The following is a 10,679-nucleotide window of genomic DNA, read 5'->3' on the forward strand; positions in this document are numbered from 1 at the left end:
TGAAACAGCCCTTTCCTATTGGATGGCTCACAGGACGGTCTCAGATCACAGACTAGGTATGTGCGAGATGCACGTTATGAGTCATTTCCGAATTGCGAACTCAGTTCAGAACAGCATCAGATACACTCAGGAGCGTGACTTTGTAGGGTAATAAAAAGACAGAAAGTTGTTACGAGCATGTGGCTGTAATCTCTGCTTAAAGTTGTTTGTAGCACCCCAGCTATTGGCATGTAAAATGAAAAGCCAGTTTGGAATCCCTTGCTTAGAATGAGATTGCCCATCTCAAAAAAGGAAGGTAACACCATGGAAAATACCTTGCTCCTGGCAACGATCTGGGTCCCTTTGCCCTGCACACTCAGGTTGAGGCTGCTGCGTGAGAGAAAAGATGAAATAGTTATCCAAGAATTTAATAGATCCCAGCACGTAAGGCATGACAGCTCTCCTGTTCTGCCCTCAGCGTGGTACCCCTTTCCAGGAGCAACCCGAGGAATTTGCGTGAACGACTGCCATTCCAACCCACAGCCACACCTGGGCTGCTTTTTCCAGCTTCTTCTCCGGGAAATCCTCAGAGAGCTGTTTGATAGTTTTGTTTACATGGAGTCTGCTACTAAGCAAATAACTCTTAAAACCATCCAGTCCCTTCCATTTTTCTCTGCTCCTCCTTTTCACAGACTGCTTATGAGCCATCTGTTGGTCTGAGAAATAAATTTAATCGGTCCTTTGGTGTTGATAGCAAGGTGTCTTTCAGTGATCTAATCAAACGGTTACTTTTTTGGTGAAAAGAATAGGGAATGAAGCAGGGGTGATGCTGATGGGTGTGTATGTGTGAGAGAGACAGACAGACAGAGACAGAGACAGACAGAAAGGATGAACCTCCCGAGTACCTCAAGACAGGCTGCAACCTGCGCAGAGCAGTGGACGGAGAAGAAAGAGAAGGGTGCAGCGTGGTAACGGAGCGCAGGTTTCATAGAAAGCCAGAACAGGTACCTGTTCCCTCAGAAAGCCGAATTCTTGTCAGTCTGGCTTGTCATTTTGTATCAGAAGAAAATAGTATTTCCTCCCTGAGCTTCACTTTTCTCATTTTTAAATAACTACAGCCCATGATCTGTTTCCAAAGCTATTAGGACGACAGCAATTACGTTAAGTACATCAGGCTCCGTTAGACAACAGTGAAACAACTGTTAAGGAAAGAAAAAAATGATTCCAACTTCAGTTGAAGTTTAATATAGTTAAGAATTTGGCATATGTTTGTAAACACAAGGTGTTCACAGTTTAAACACCTGGTATTAGAGAGCACAGATGATGTTTCCAAACACTGACCGAGGCCCAGACTGCCAACTGCTCTTCCTCCTCTCCACGCCCGCCCTCCTGCTGTAAAGACTTTTCAATCACTAAATTTTAAAAGTGATTATTTCATTCATGCAAACGCCTTGACATAAATTGGATGTTTTTAGAGCATCAATAAACACTTGAAGCGTGACCAAAAAAGGCAGCCTATGAGATGATAGTAGCATTGTGGTATCAGGCAAATAATGATCAAAACTTAAGTTTGTTATTAAGTTACAACAAGGGGCACCTCGTGTGTACAATTCAGAACTGTAGGAAATGGCTTTTCCCTTAAAGGCCACAGAACGGAATTTAAAGCCAGATGGCAGAGAGGTTTAGACTTGTAAAAAGTCCACCGTCCACACTGATGGAGGTGGTCTTTCCCCAATGCTTCTGCACCTGAATATCCTGTCATCTGCCACCCCACCTGCACAGGAGCCCCACACACCTGGGCGCCTCTCATCCCTTCCTTTCAGCAACCAGGACAGGGGAGCACCCACTGTGAACTTCCTGTTAGGTTGTATCCCAAGAGCCCTCTGCTGCGACAGAGGAGGTCCACACTTAACCAGAAGGCTCGGACGACCGCCGGCTACCTTACATGCTTCTTCAATCTCTGATGTAAATCCCCACTTGAAAATAGCTTCAGTATCTAATATTGTATTGGAAATGCTGTTTACACAGAAAGAGAGAGAAAGAATCACAAGGAAAGCACATGGCACATTTCCAGACTGACTCGCCTCTGTCACTATATGTTTTAGCTCATAATCAAAACAATATTAAATAGATGGCATTTAAATTGTGTGCTAGGTTTGCAACATGCTTTCCCACGTATCAGCTATTGTAAGCTTCACAGCGATCTTGAAGTTAGATTTAGTAATGTTTTCCAGGTGAGGAAATAGATTCAGAGAGGGCAAGCAAGCTGCCTGAATCTTCCATCTAGTAAATTGCAAGGCCAAGACGGAAACCACCACCACCCACCGCCTCCTGTATGTTCTGCGTTGGTGCAAGCTACGCGGCTCCCGGGGCAGGCAACAGAGTGAGAGCAGGGGAGGCCAGCCCACCTTTCCAGTGGCCCTTAGACCAGGGCGCCCGGCAGTGCCCCAGACCTCTGCGTCTGAGTTCTGAGCAGAGATGGAAAGGCAACTTCAAACAGCACTGTCTGCCGGCTCCCGGACCCCAGCCAGCCCTGCAGGAGCCACAGCAGGATAACCGAGCTCTGGAGTCTTGCTGAAACACTCCAGGGCTCCTCTGTTCCCTCTAGCAAAAAGTGAATGCTGCCCCAGTAGGCCATTGGTCCTGGTTGGCACCACGCTCATTCATTCATGTGTTCACTCATTCATTCACTGACTGCCCCTCCTCACGGGGCCATAAGCTCCATGAGGACAGTCATTTTGCCTGTTTTGTTCGCTGGTAAATCTCAGCACTTAGCACAGTGCCTGGTACATTGTAAGCTCCAAATAAAAATATGTTGAATAAATACACAGATCCCATAAGCTTCCCCTGTTTTGACTGAATTACATCTCACAGCAGGGGTGTTGAAGCCCATGGGCAAAATCCCCAGAAGGCAGGGACACGTGGTGGGAGGGAGCAGCCCAGAAGGGGCCTCTCTGTGCTCTGGCCACACTAATTAGGGGTGCAGGCAGGGGCAGTAGCTCCGTACCTACTGTCGTCTCTCCAAATAGCCACTGAAGTTGGGGGGGGAGCTGATTATAGTAATTATAGTATAACTTAGAATTTCTTTGTTTTTTAGAAAAAACTCCCTAGATAGTCTTTTAAGACAAAACCGTCAATTTTGATATTAAAGCAAATGCATATCATAATTTACAACTGAGATCCCTAAAGGAAACTGATGCTACAAGATATTGATTACAACCTCTGGTCTAAACGCAACAACAAAAGGCTCCTCCTGGAAACATCACAGCTTTAAACAACGAGTCAAGTCCCAGTCTTGGGGCCCAGGAATGGAGTCGGGGCTGCCTGCAGGGGATTCGGCTTCTCGAGTCTCGATCTCGAGTCTCTTTGAGTCTCGTTTCCCCAGCAGTTACAAAGGAAGGAGGTCGAAGGAAGGAGGTCGGGGGGGGGGGCGGGGAGGGCGAGAGAGGGCCAGAAAAGGCAGACAAGATGGAGTTGGTTAGAAAGGAGGTGCTTTAAGTGATGGGCATCGTTTTTTTACCTAATAATTAAACACAAAAAAATCAACTTGGTTCTGTAAGGTATTTGATAAGTACAAAAATCTGGATACCAGAAACCTTATTTCAATAATGTTTAGAGAATATAGTGTTCAGTATGATCCCCGTTTTTAAGGATATAATGGGGTGTACTTCATTTATTTCCTTACTTAGAAAACACTTCCAGCCGGTCTCTGGGGGAGAGACAAAAGGTCACTAGGAGCAGATCTCCGTCATCCCGCTCACTGGATGCAGTGGTGCCTGGAGCTGGCTGGACCCCCAAGAGCAGAGTGCCAATCGTGTCGCTCTCTTCCCGGCTCCAGGTCCCGTGGCAACACACTGGTAGCCGGAAATTGGCCACGGTCAGAGCATTTACGTCACAGAAACTGGCAAACAAAAAACCAGGGCGTTTCACTCTTCAGAGACCTGGTGATTAAACATTTACCAACTCACCACTGCTTGAGGGGTCCTTTTAATAAGAGAAGCGTAGGGTGGTAGCCCTCCGTGGCCCTGGAGAGAAGGGTGTAACGGGTCTCTGTCTTTCGTGGAGCTGAACAGGAGCAGTGCCTCCCCTGGGAAACAGGACCGGAGGACTATGGGGACACGCAGATCTGTTAGCACAGAGCACCCAAGCTCCTGCCGGGTAAGACGGTGCCGAGTCCCCTACTCCTGCTTGCCAAAATTCAAGTCGGGAGATTTGCTAGAAGCCTGGTGTGATCCCAAGCAAGACCCACTAGTAGCAAAGGGCAGCGAGGTTACGACATGAAATGACCCTGAGGAAAAGGGTCCAGATCTAGCCCAACCCTCAACCCTTAGGGTCTGGTGGTGGCTTTATGTTCCCCTGCTGTGTCATTTCTCAGCTGTTTCATGCTCTGGGAACCCACGGCTGTGACCTAGAAGCTAACACATGAAGCACCTCTGTAACACCTCAAAGAGCACCAAAGTCCCCTGTCTAGTAGCACAGAGTCTGTCCTCTGCTTGGATGCAGTGAGTGGCAGAGAAGTGGTCACAGAGTCTGGTGCTCCTCAGTCTTGGCATTTGACAGCAGGATCAGCCATGCTGGCCCCAGTAAGCTCCTGGAGGTTTTCAAAAACTAAGGTGGGAGGAGGGGCATCCTATAGAACAGAATTCAAGAGGGAGACCCTGGGCTTCACGCTAACAAGAGTGTGTGGGTGCTCAAGTCATCACATGACAAGCAGAGAACATTTTATGTGTATATAGAAGGAAACATAGGTATTAAGAATGCTTGTCCCAAGATGGTAGTATTGCAGATTATTTTCTCTATATTTTCTACTAGTTACTTAAGAAAAGCAAGGCCTAAGCCCATGTGTCTCACTATTGTACCCAAAACCTCTGAGTTCCTCCTGCTGGCAGGAAGTTGCCCCCAGACCCAGAGGGTGGCCCCTTGAGGACCCGTGAGGAACCACGTGGACCGCAGCCTCCAGTTCAGACCACTCCACTCAAGGCACAGTGCAGAACGGCAGCATCGGGGCTCAGGGGGGTGACGGGCTGTCACCAGCCTCAGCAGAACAGGCACGAGAAGCACACTCACAGCCAGGGTCCCAGACGCAGGCAACACTGTGAAGGCCTCCTACCCCAGCTGCTCCCAGCAAGTCGCCGGCACCGTGTTGGTGAGTGGGACTGTGGCTGATCTCTCCTTTTCTTAAGTTTCTTTAACGTTTCGTTCTTAAAATTAAAAAAATAAAAGTCAAAAATGACACTGGTCCACAGGTAATAGACAAGGCTTCCTCTGAGCGTTATTTAGTCCACTGTCAAGATTAGACTCCTGTGCTGTTTTTTCTCGTTGAGTCTCTGAGGGAGAATTTTTGGTAGGTATGAGGCGGGGGAGGGGGCTTTTCTCCCAACAACAACTTGATCCTAGAGAGATGGGCCTCCAGCTCCTGAAGGCCTGAGGAAGACCTGAGGCTGTCGCTCCACCTGCCTGTCTGCTCCCCAGGGCAGTGACAGGCTCCTTTGTGACAGCGGAAGGGCAGGAGCCACTTGAGCGCAAACTCTAATAACTCCCTCTCTACACACTAACACGGGGTCCTGCGATCTAAATGGAAATGTGCGGTTGAGCGGCTTTCTGAACATGTCCTGAGCCTCTAAGTCTTTGCAGAAGCTCGAATCTCCTTCAGGGAACAGGGACAAAAGCACTCACGCGGATGGCTACTGTGCCCCTCTCTGTTTTCACCGAGCTAGCACAGAGGAGATTGGTTTACGTTGCTGATGGAATGGGAAAGGGGATTCGAGGAACAAGAGGTGAAGGTTTCTGTAGTTCTCCTGTATTAGGGATGGCAACTGCATGCAGCAGGGGTGAGGGATGGGGGGTTGGGGCAAGGAAGGAGGGAGTGCCGCTCAAGGGGCAACATGGGGTGCACCTGACTGCTTGACCCCACGCCCCTCCCCTGAGAAGCTATTCAAAATGCACCCCAGGACCACTCACCGGGGTCAGAGAGGGATAAAAACTTAGCCATCAGCTCTCATCTCAGGCTGAAGGTCCACCCCGATGGGGGCTATCTGCCCCCTACTCACAACTGTGTGTGAGTGGGCACATCGGGGCCCACAACTTCCCACGCTTTGGAGTCAATGGGGAAGCCCCAAACAGAAGGGTCTGAGGCGCAGGCATGAAGCTGGGCGCTGATAGACAGCACCTGCATGAAGTCGGCAGTGGCCCACGCATAGCTGGTCACACTGCAGCCGCTGGACCTGGAGACATGGGCTCGTCTTTACCTGGCGAACTCCTACGCATGCTTCAAAAATCAGATCAGATACCTCGTGCTGCAGGAAACCTTCTCTGACAAGCCACTCTTCCATCATTCCACTATACTGATTCACTTAATAATACACACTGACAAATTATTCTGCCAAAAAATTCTTAACTTAAAGACTTTAGATTCGATAAAATAAATTACTATTTAGTAAACTAAAAACTCAACACTCTACATGTTGATTTAACACAGCACAAATATATACCCAAGGTAGACTTTATAGGGGTTTTAAAATTCTTATTCACCGTGGCAGAAATTGATAGTTATCCCCAAATATTCACTTCCCTTTTTTTATAGTAATACTAACAGTTTTTATCTGGGTGCATCGCCTCCCAGAATATATTTCCCAGGCTCCCTTGCAGCAAAGTGTAGCCGTGGAACTCAGTCTGAGCAAAGGTATGGGGCAGAAGGGAGTAATGCAAATACCAAGTTGGGTCCTTATAGGGCAAGAGCAGCTGCTCCCCTTATTCTTTTCTCCCTTCCCACTGGTTTGAATGAGGGTAGGCATTGTGGTGACGGCCCATCTAGGACCACATGGACAAGAATGGCCCCTTCGGGGTGGTGGAACAAGAAGACAGAAGGAGGCTAGGGCCCTTCCCCTGGCGCTGGTATCCCAGCCCTGAACAGCTGCTATGTTAGGTGGGAAACAGTACATATGCCTAAAAGAAAAGATTTATGGACTATCTTACGATATACTCAGGACTTCCTAAGTTCTAGGAACTCAGAGTAGGGATATGGAGATAAAAGATGTAATCCCTACCTAAAAGAAGTGTTAGCCTAGTCAGGGGAGAGACCATAAAGACACACTCTCTCACACACCCTCACACACACACACACACACACACACGTGACAGAATTAACTACAGGTGCAGAGGGAGTGCATGTGGCAGAATGTCAGGAGGGCTTCTTGAAGGAGGTGATGTCCATACTGATTTCTAAACCAGGTGAAGGAGTTAGCGAGGCAGGAAGGGCGAGAAGGAACAGCGTATGCAGAGACAGAGAGGCGAGAGAGAGCGTGGTGCTTCCAGGTGAGCGGGCAGCGGAGCCAAGCGTCTGGGACATGGGCTCTGTGGTCAGACTCTGCAGGTTCAAACCCCAGTTTGCCACCTATTAGCTGTATGACCTTGGGTGAGTTACTTAAACTCTGCGTGTCTACCTCCTGGAGCTGTCATTAGGACTAAACGAGACAAGCCATGTGAAAATCCTCAGCACAGTGTTTGACTCGAGGTACAGAACAGGCTCGGTAAAAATTAGCTTAAAAAATAATAAAGAAAAAAGTCATTAGGTATGAACGGAACCCAGAAGGGAAAGTGAAGAGTTATCAGAGATGAGGCCAGAGGGGTAGTCTGTGACCAGATCATCAAAAAGTCTGGATTTCATCCTGAAGCCTAAGGGATTTTCAGCAGGAAGCTGACACATCAGACAAATTTCTGCCTTCGAGACTCAATCTGGCAGCAGAGCGACACCTGGGTCAGAAGGGGTCAGGCCTTCTTTCCAAATGAATCTCAGCTTTGCACAGAAAAAAGCATTATTCCACACATTGCGCCTCCTAGACAAAGATTTTCTGTGAATTACAGATGGTGAAAATGGGCGGACGTATAAACAGATCACCTTGCAAGAAAGGACAATCCACAGCCCCTTCTGACGGGCTCACTGCCTTGCCTGTGTCTAAAAGGAGAGTTTATTATTGCTTTTGCCATCATTATTCTACAGCTTTTCTAAATTCCCACTTCCTGTCTAGCTAAGAAGAATTTCCACAGTCAGATGACCAACAATATCATTTTCCACCTGAATGAGCTTAAGCCATTACAGAGGGTCCCTCATAGGCAGGGATAAATTCACTGATCCTCTTCTCAAGATGAAACCTACTTTCCTCTTAGTCTGTTTTCCATGCAACCATATCAGGATGACCCCCAGGACTTTGCCCGTTTGTGTCCATCCTTCAGGAGACCCAGGTGTGTTACTGAGTGCCGGGAGCAGAGCACGCCTGAGGGGGATTCTCCAGAAAATCTCCTCCTGGTGCTGGACGGCCCAGCCCATCATGTGATGATTTTCCTTCCTTACCAATAAAATTGGGACTCCTTTCCTTAAATAAAGAATGCCAGATAAGGTTGCACACTTTCCTGTAAAATATGTGCATGTCTGCCCTAAGGGAGAATAATAACGTAAGCAAATCCTGGCTGGAAGGTGGGGGGAGGGCTTTCTTCCCAAATAAAATAAAACCACCATGAACTCAGATTTAACGGGATTTCTCCGTGGGTAATGAGTGTAAACAAATTCACCAAAATCCTGAAAGCTTCCCCAGGAGAGACAAAAAGCACTAGAATACCACATCCATTTTCTGGAAGGGCGACCAGTCAGGTCTGCAGAGCCTCAGCTATGAAGACATAGGCGACGCCTTGTCTGCGGATTATATATTTTAAAGGTAAAGGTAATCAGGCATTCAAGAAAAAGAAAATTACAGGAGACACATGCAACCTGGGAATTCTCTGCCTCTGAAGAGGATACATCCACCCCTCTAGGTTCACTTCTGATTTCCCAGTTTCCTCCTATCTGAAGGGCTAACTTTTCATGTGAGAATTCACAGTTAAGGCTCTGAATTAATGGAGATGGGGTCTTGTCTCCTCATTAGCAGGGGCAATCTCCTGCTGTGCCACATGCATGGCTAACGTCCCATTATGGCTTCTCCCTTCCTTAGCTCTAATTATTCTAAGTTAGTGTTTTACCAGGGCACACCAAGAAGACAGGAGCAAACCTTATCTCACTCTTTGAACATCTCATCTATTCCTTACCCTCAAAACATTCCGGAGACAGAGGCCCAGCTACCCAGGACTCTCATTGCCTCTGACACAACAGAGCACCGGCAGTGTCACCTCTCAGAGGAGGGAACAATGAAAATGAGACAAATCCGGTTGATTCCAACACCCTTTGTCATGAGCTTACCAAACCTCTCAATAATTTCTGCATTTGCAAAGCAGGAATTGTTCACTCGAAGGCTGGGGGAAGCTTCAAGATTGTTGTTATAGTTCTTCAATGTCAGCTACTAGACCAGGAAAACGCCCAGAATATGCCTATGTAGATTCATCCCATCGTCAAGGATCTCTGAGGAATTCATGATTTATTATATGCTGCCATGAACTAAAATTAATTATGTACATGTATTATTTCTTCTACTAGATTGGAAAGTCTGAGAGGGCAGAGATAACATCTATTGTCTCTCTACTTTTGGGAACAAGCTGGAAAATATAACCATGCAAACACAAACTCACACACACATATACACACACATTGTATACCCCACAGCCCAGCACAGGGCCTTAACTATTACACTCTTCAAGTATTAAAAACAAGACCAAAAATGTGTTCAAAGACTTAATGACAAAAGCAAGTTCTAAAACTGTCGATACAGGTTATTCCCAATATTGTCAAATATAGCTACAGAGAGGTCTATGCATAAAAAGGAGATAGTTAGAAAACACGAAGCATTAAAAACACTTATTCTGAATGGTAGAATTGTCTTTATTCACAAAATTTGTAGGTTTTTTTTTTTTACAATGCACTTATTTTTATAATCAGCAAAATACTATTTCTAAAAATATTTCTGTAACAAACTTTGTATATCTAAATCGTGAAATGGACCCATGTGTAATTTTTGAGATGCGGAAAGCATCTAAGTTTGCCATGAGGGTGTAAGAGTTTAAAGGAGAAAAGGGAGAATGGGAGGAAGACTAGATTGCATTCTGGGTTTCCTCGATTTATGGCCTCTGACCAGGACTGAGTAGACTGTGTGAGAAAGACCCCCTCCCTCCGCCACTTCCGCAGTCAACACAAAGGCACCAGAGCCCCAACTGCAGATGAGTCTGGCTCCTGCCAGCAGAGGCCTGGAGCCCTGACACTGGCAGGGTGATGGATTGGAAGAAGAACGTCAGGTACGGACACCAGGTCCCGGGCCTCGGCCAGTGCAAATGGGGCCTCTGTGTAGACTACAGAAAACCCCCACCCCCGGCAGATGAGTTACATGAAGGCCCCTTCCTTGTGGGCTGCAGGCCTGAGGAGCCCAGGCTGGACTTCCTCCTGACTCTCGCGCCCTGGCGCCTTCGGACAGGGCACAAACTGCCACGCTGTGCTGTGACCTGGCCAGAGACCACCCTGCCAGCGGCCAAGAAGCAAGACATGAGGAGACGCGGAGAACCGATGCCCAGTCGTAGGTCAGCAGCCCCCCGGGGAGTGTGGGGACCTCTGCAGACAGACAGAGATCCTCCCAGAGCCACCAGAGCAGCCGTGGGTCGTTTAAGGCCCCTGACTTCCAGACCATATGCTTGCTTCTGTGCCTGCCAAACCGATCCACGTGGGAAGGGTGCTGATTCACAACAGCCCCCTCCACACTACCCCTCACCCCTCCCAGGTCTTACCG

Source organism: Ceratotherium simum, chromosome 5, assembly GCF_057802395.1.
Source record: "Ceratotherium simum simum isolate JZ-2026a chromosome 5, ASM5780239v1, whole genome shotgun sequence".
NCBI lineage: Eukaryota > Metazoa > Chordata > Mammalia > Perissodactyla > Rhinocerotidae > Ceratotherium > Ceratotherium simum.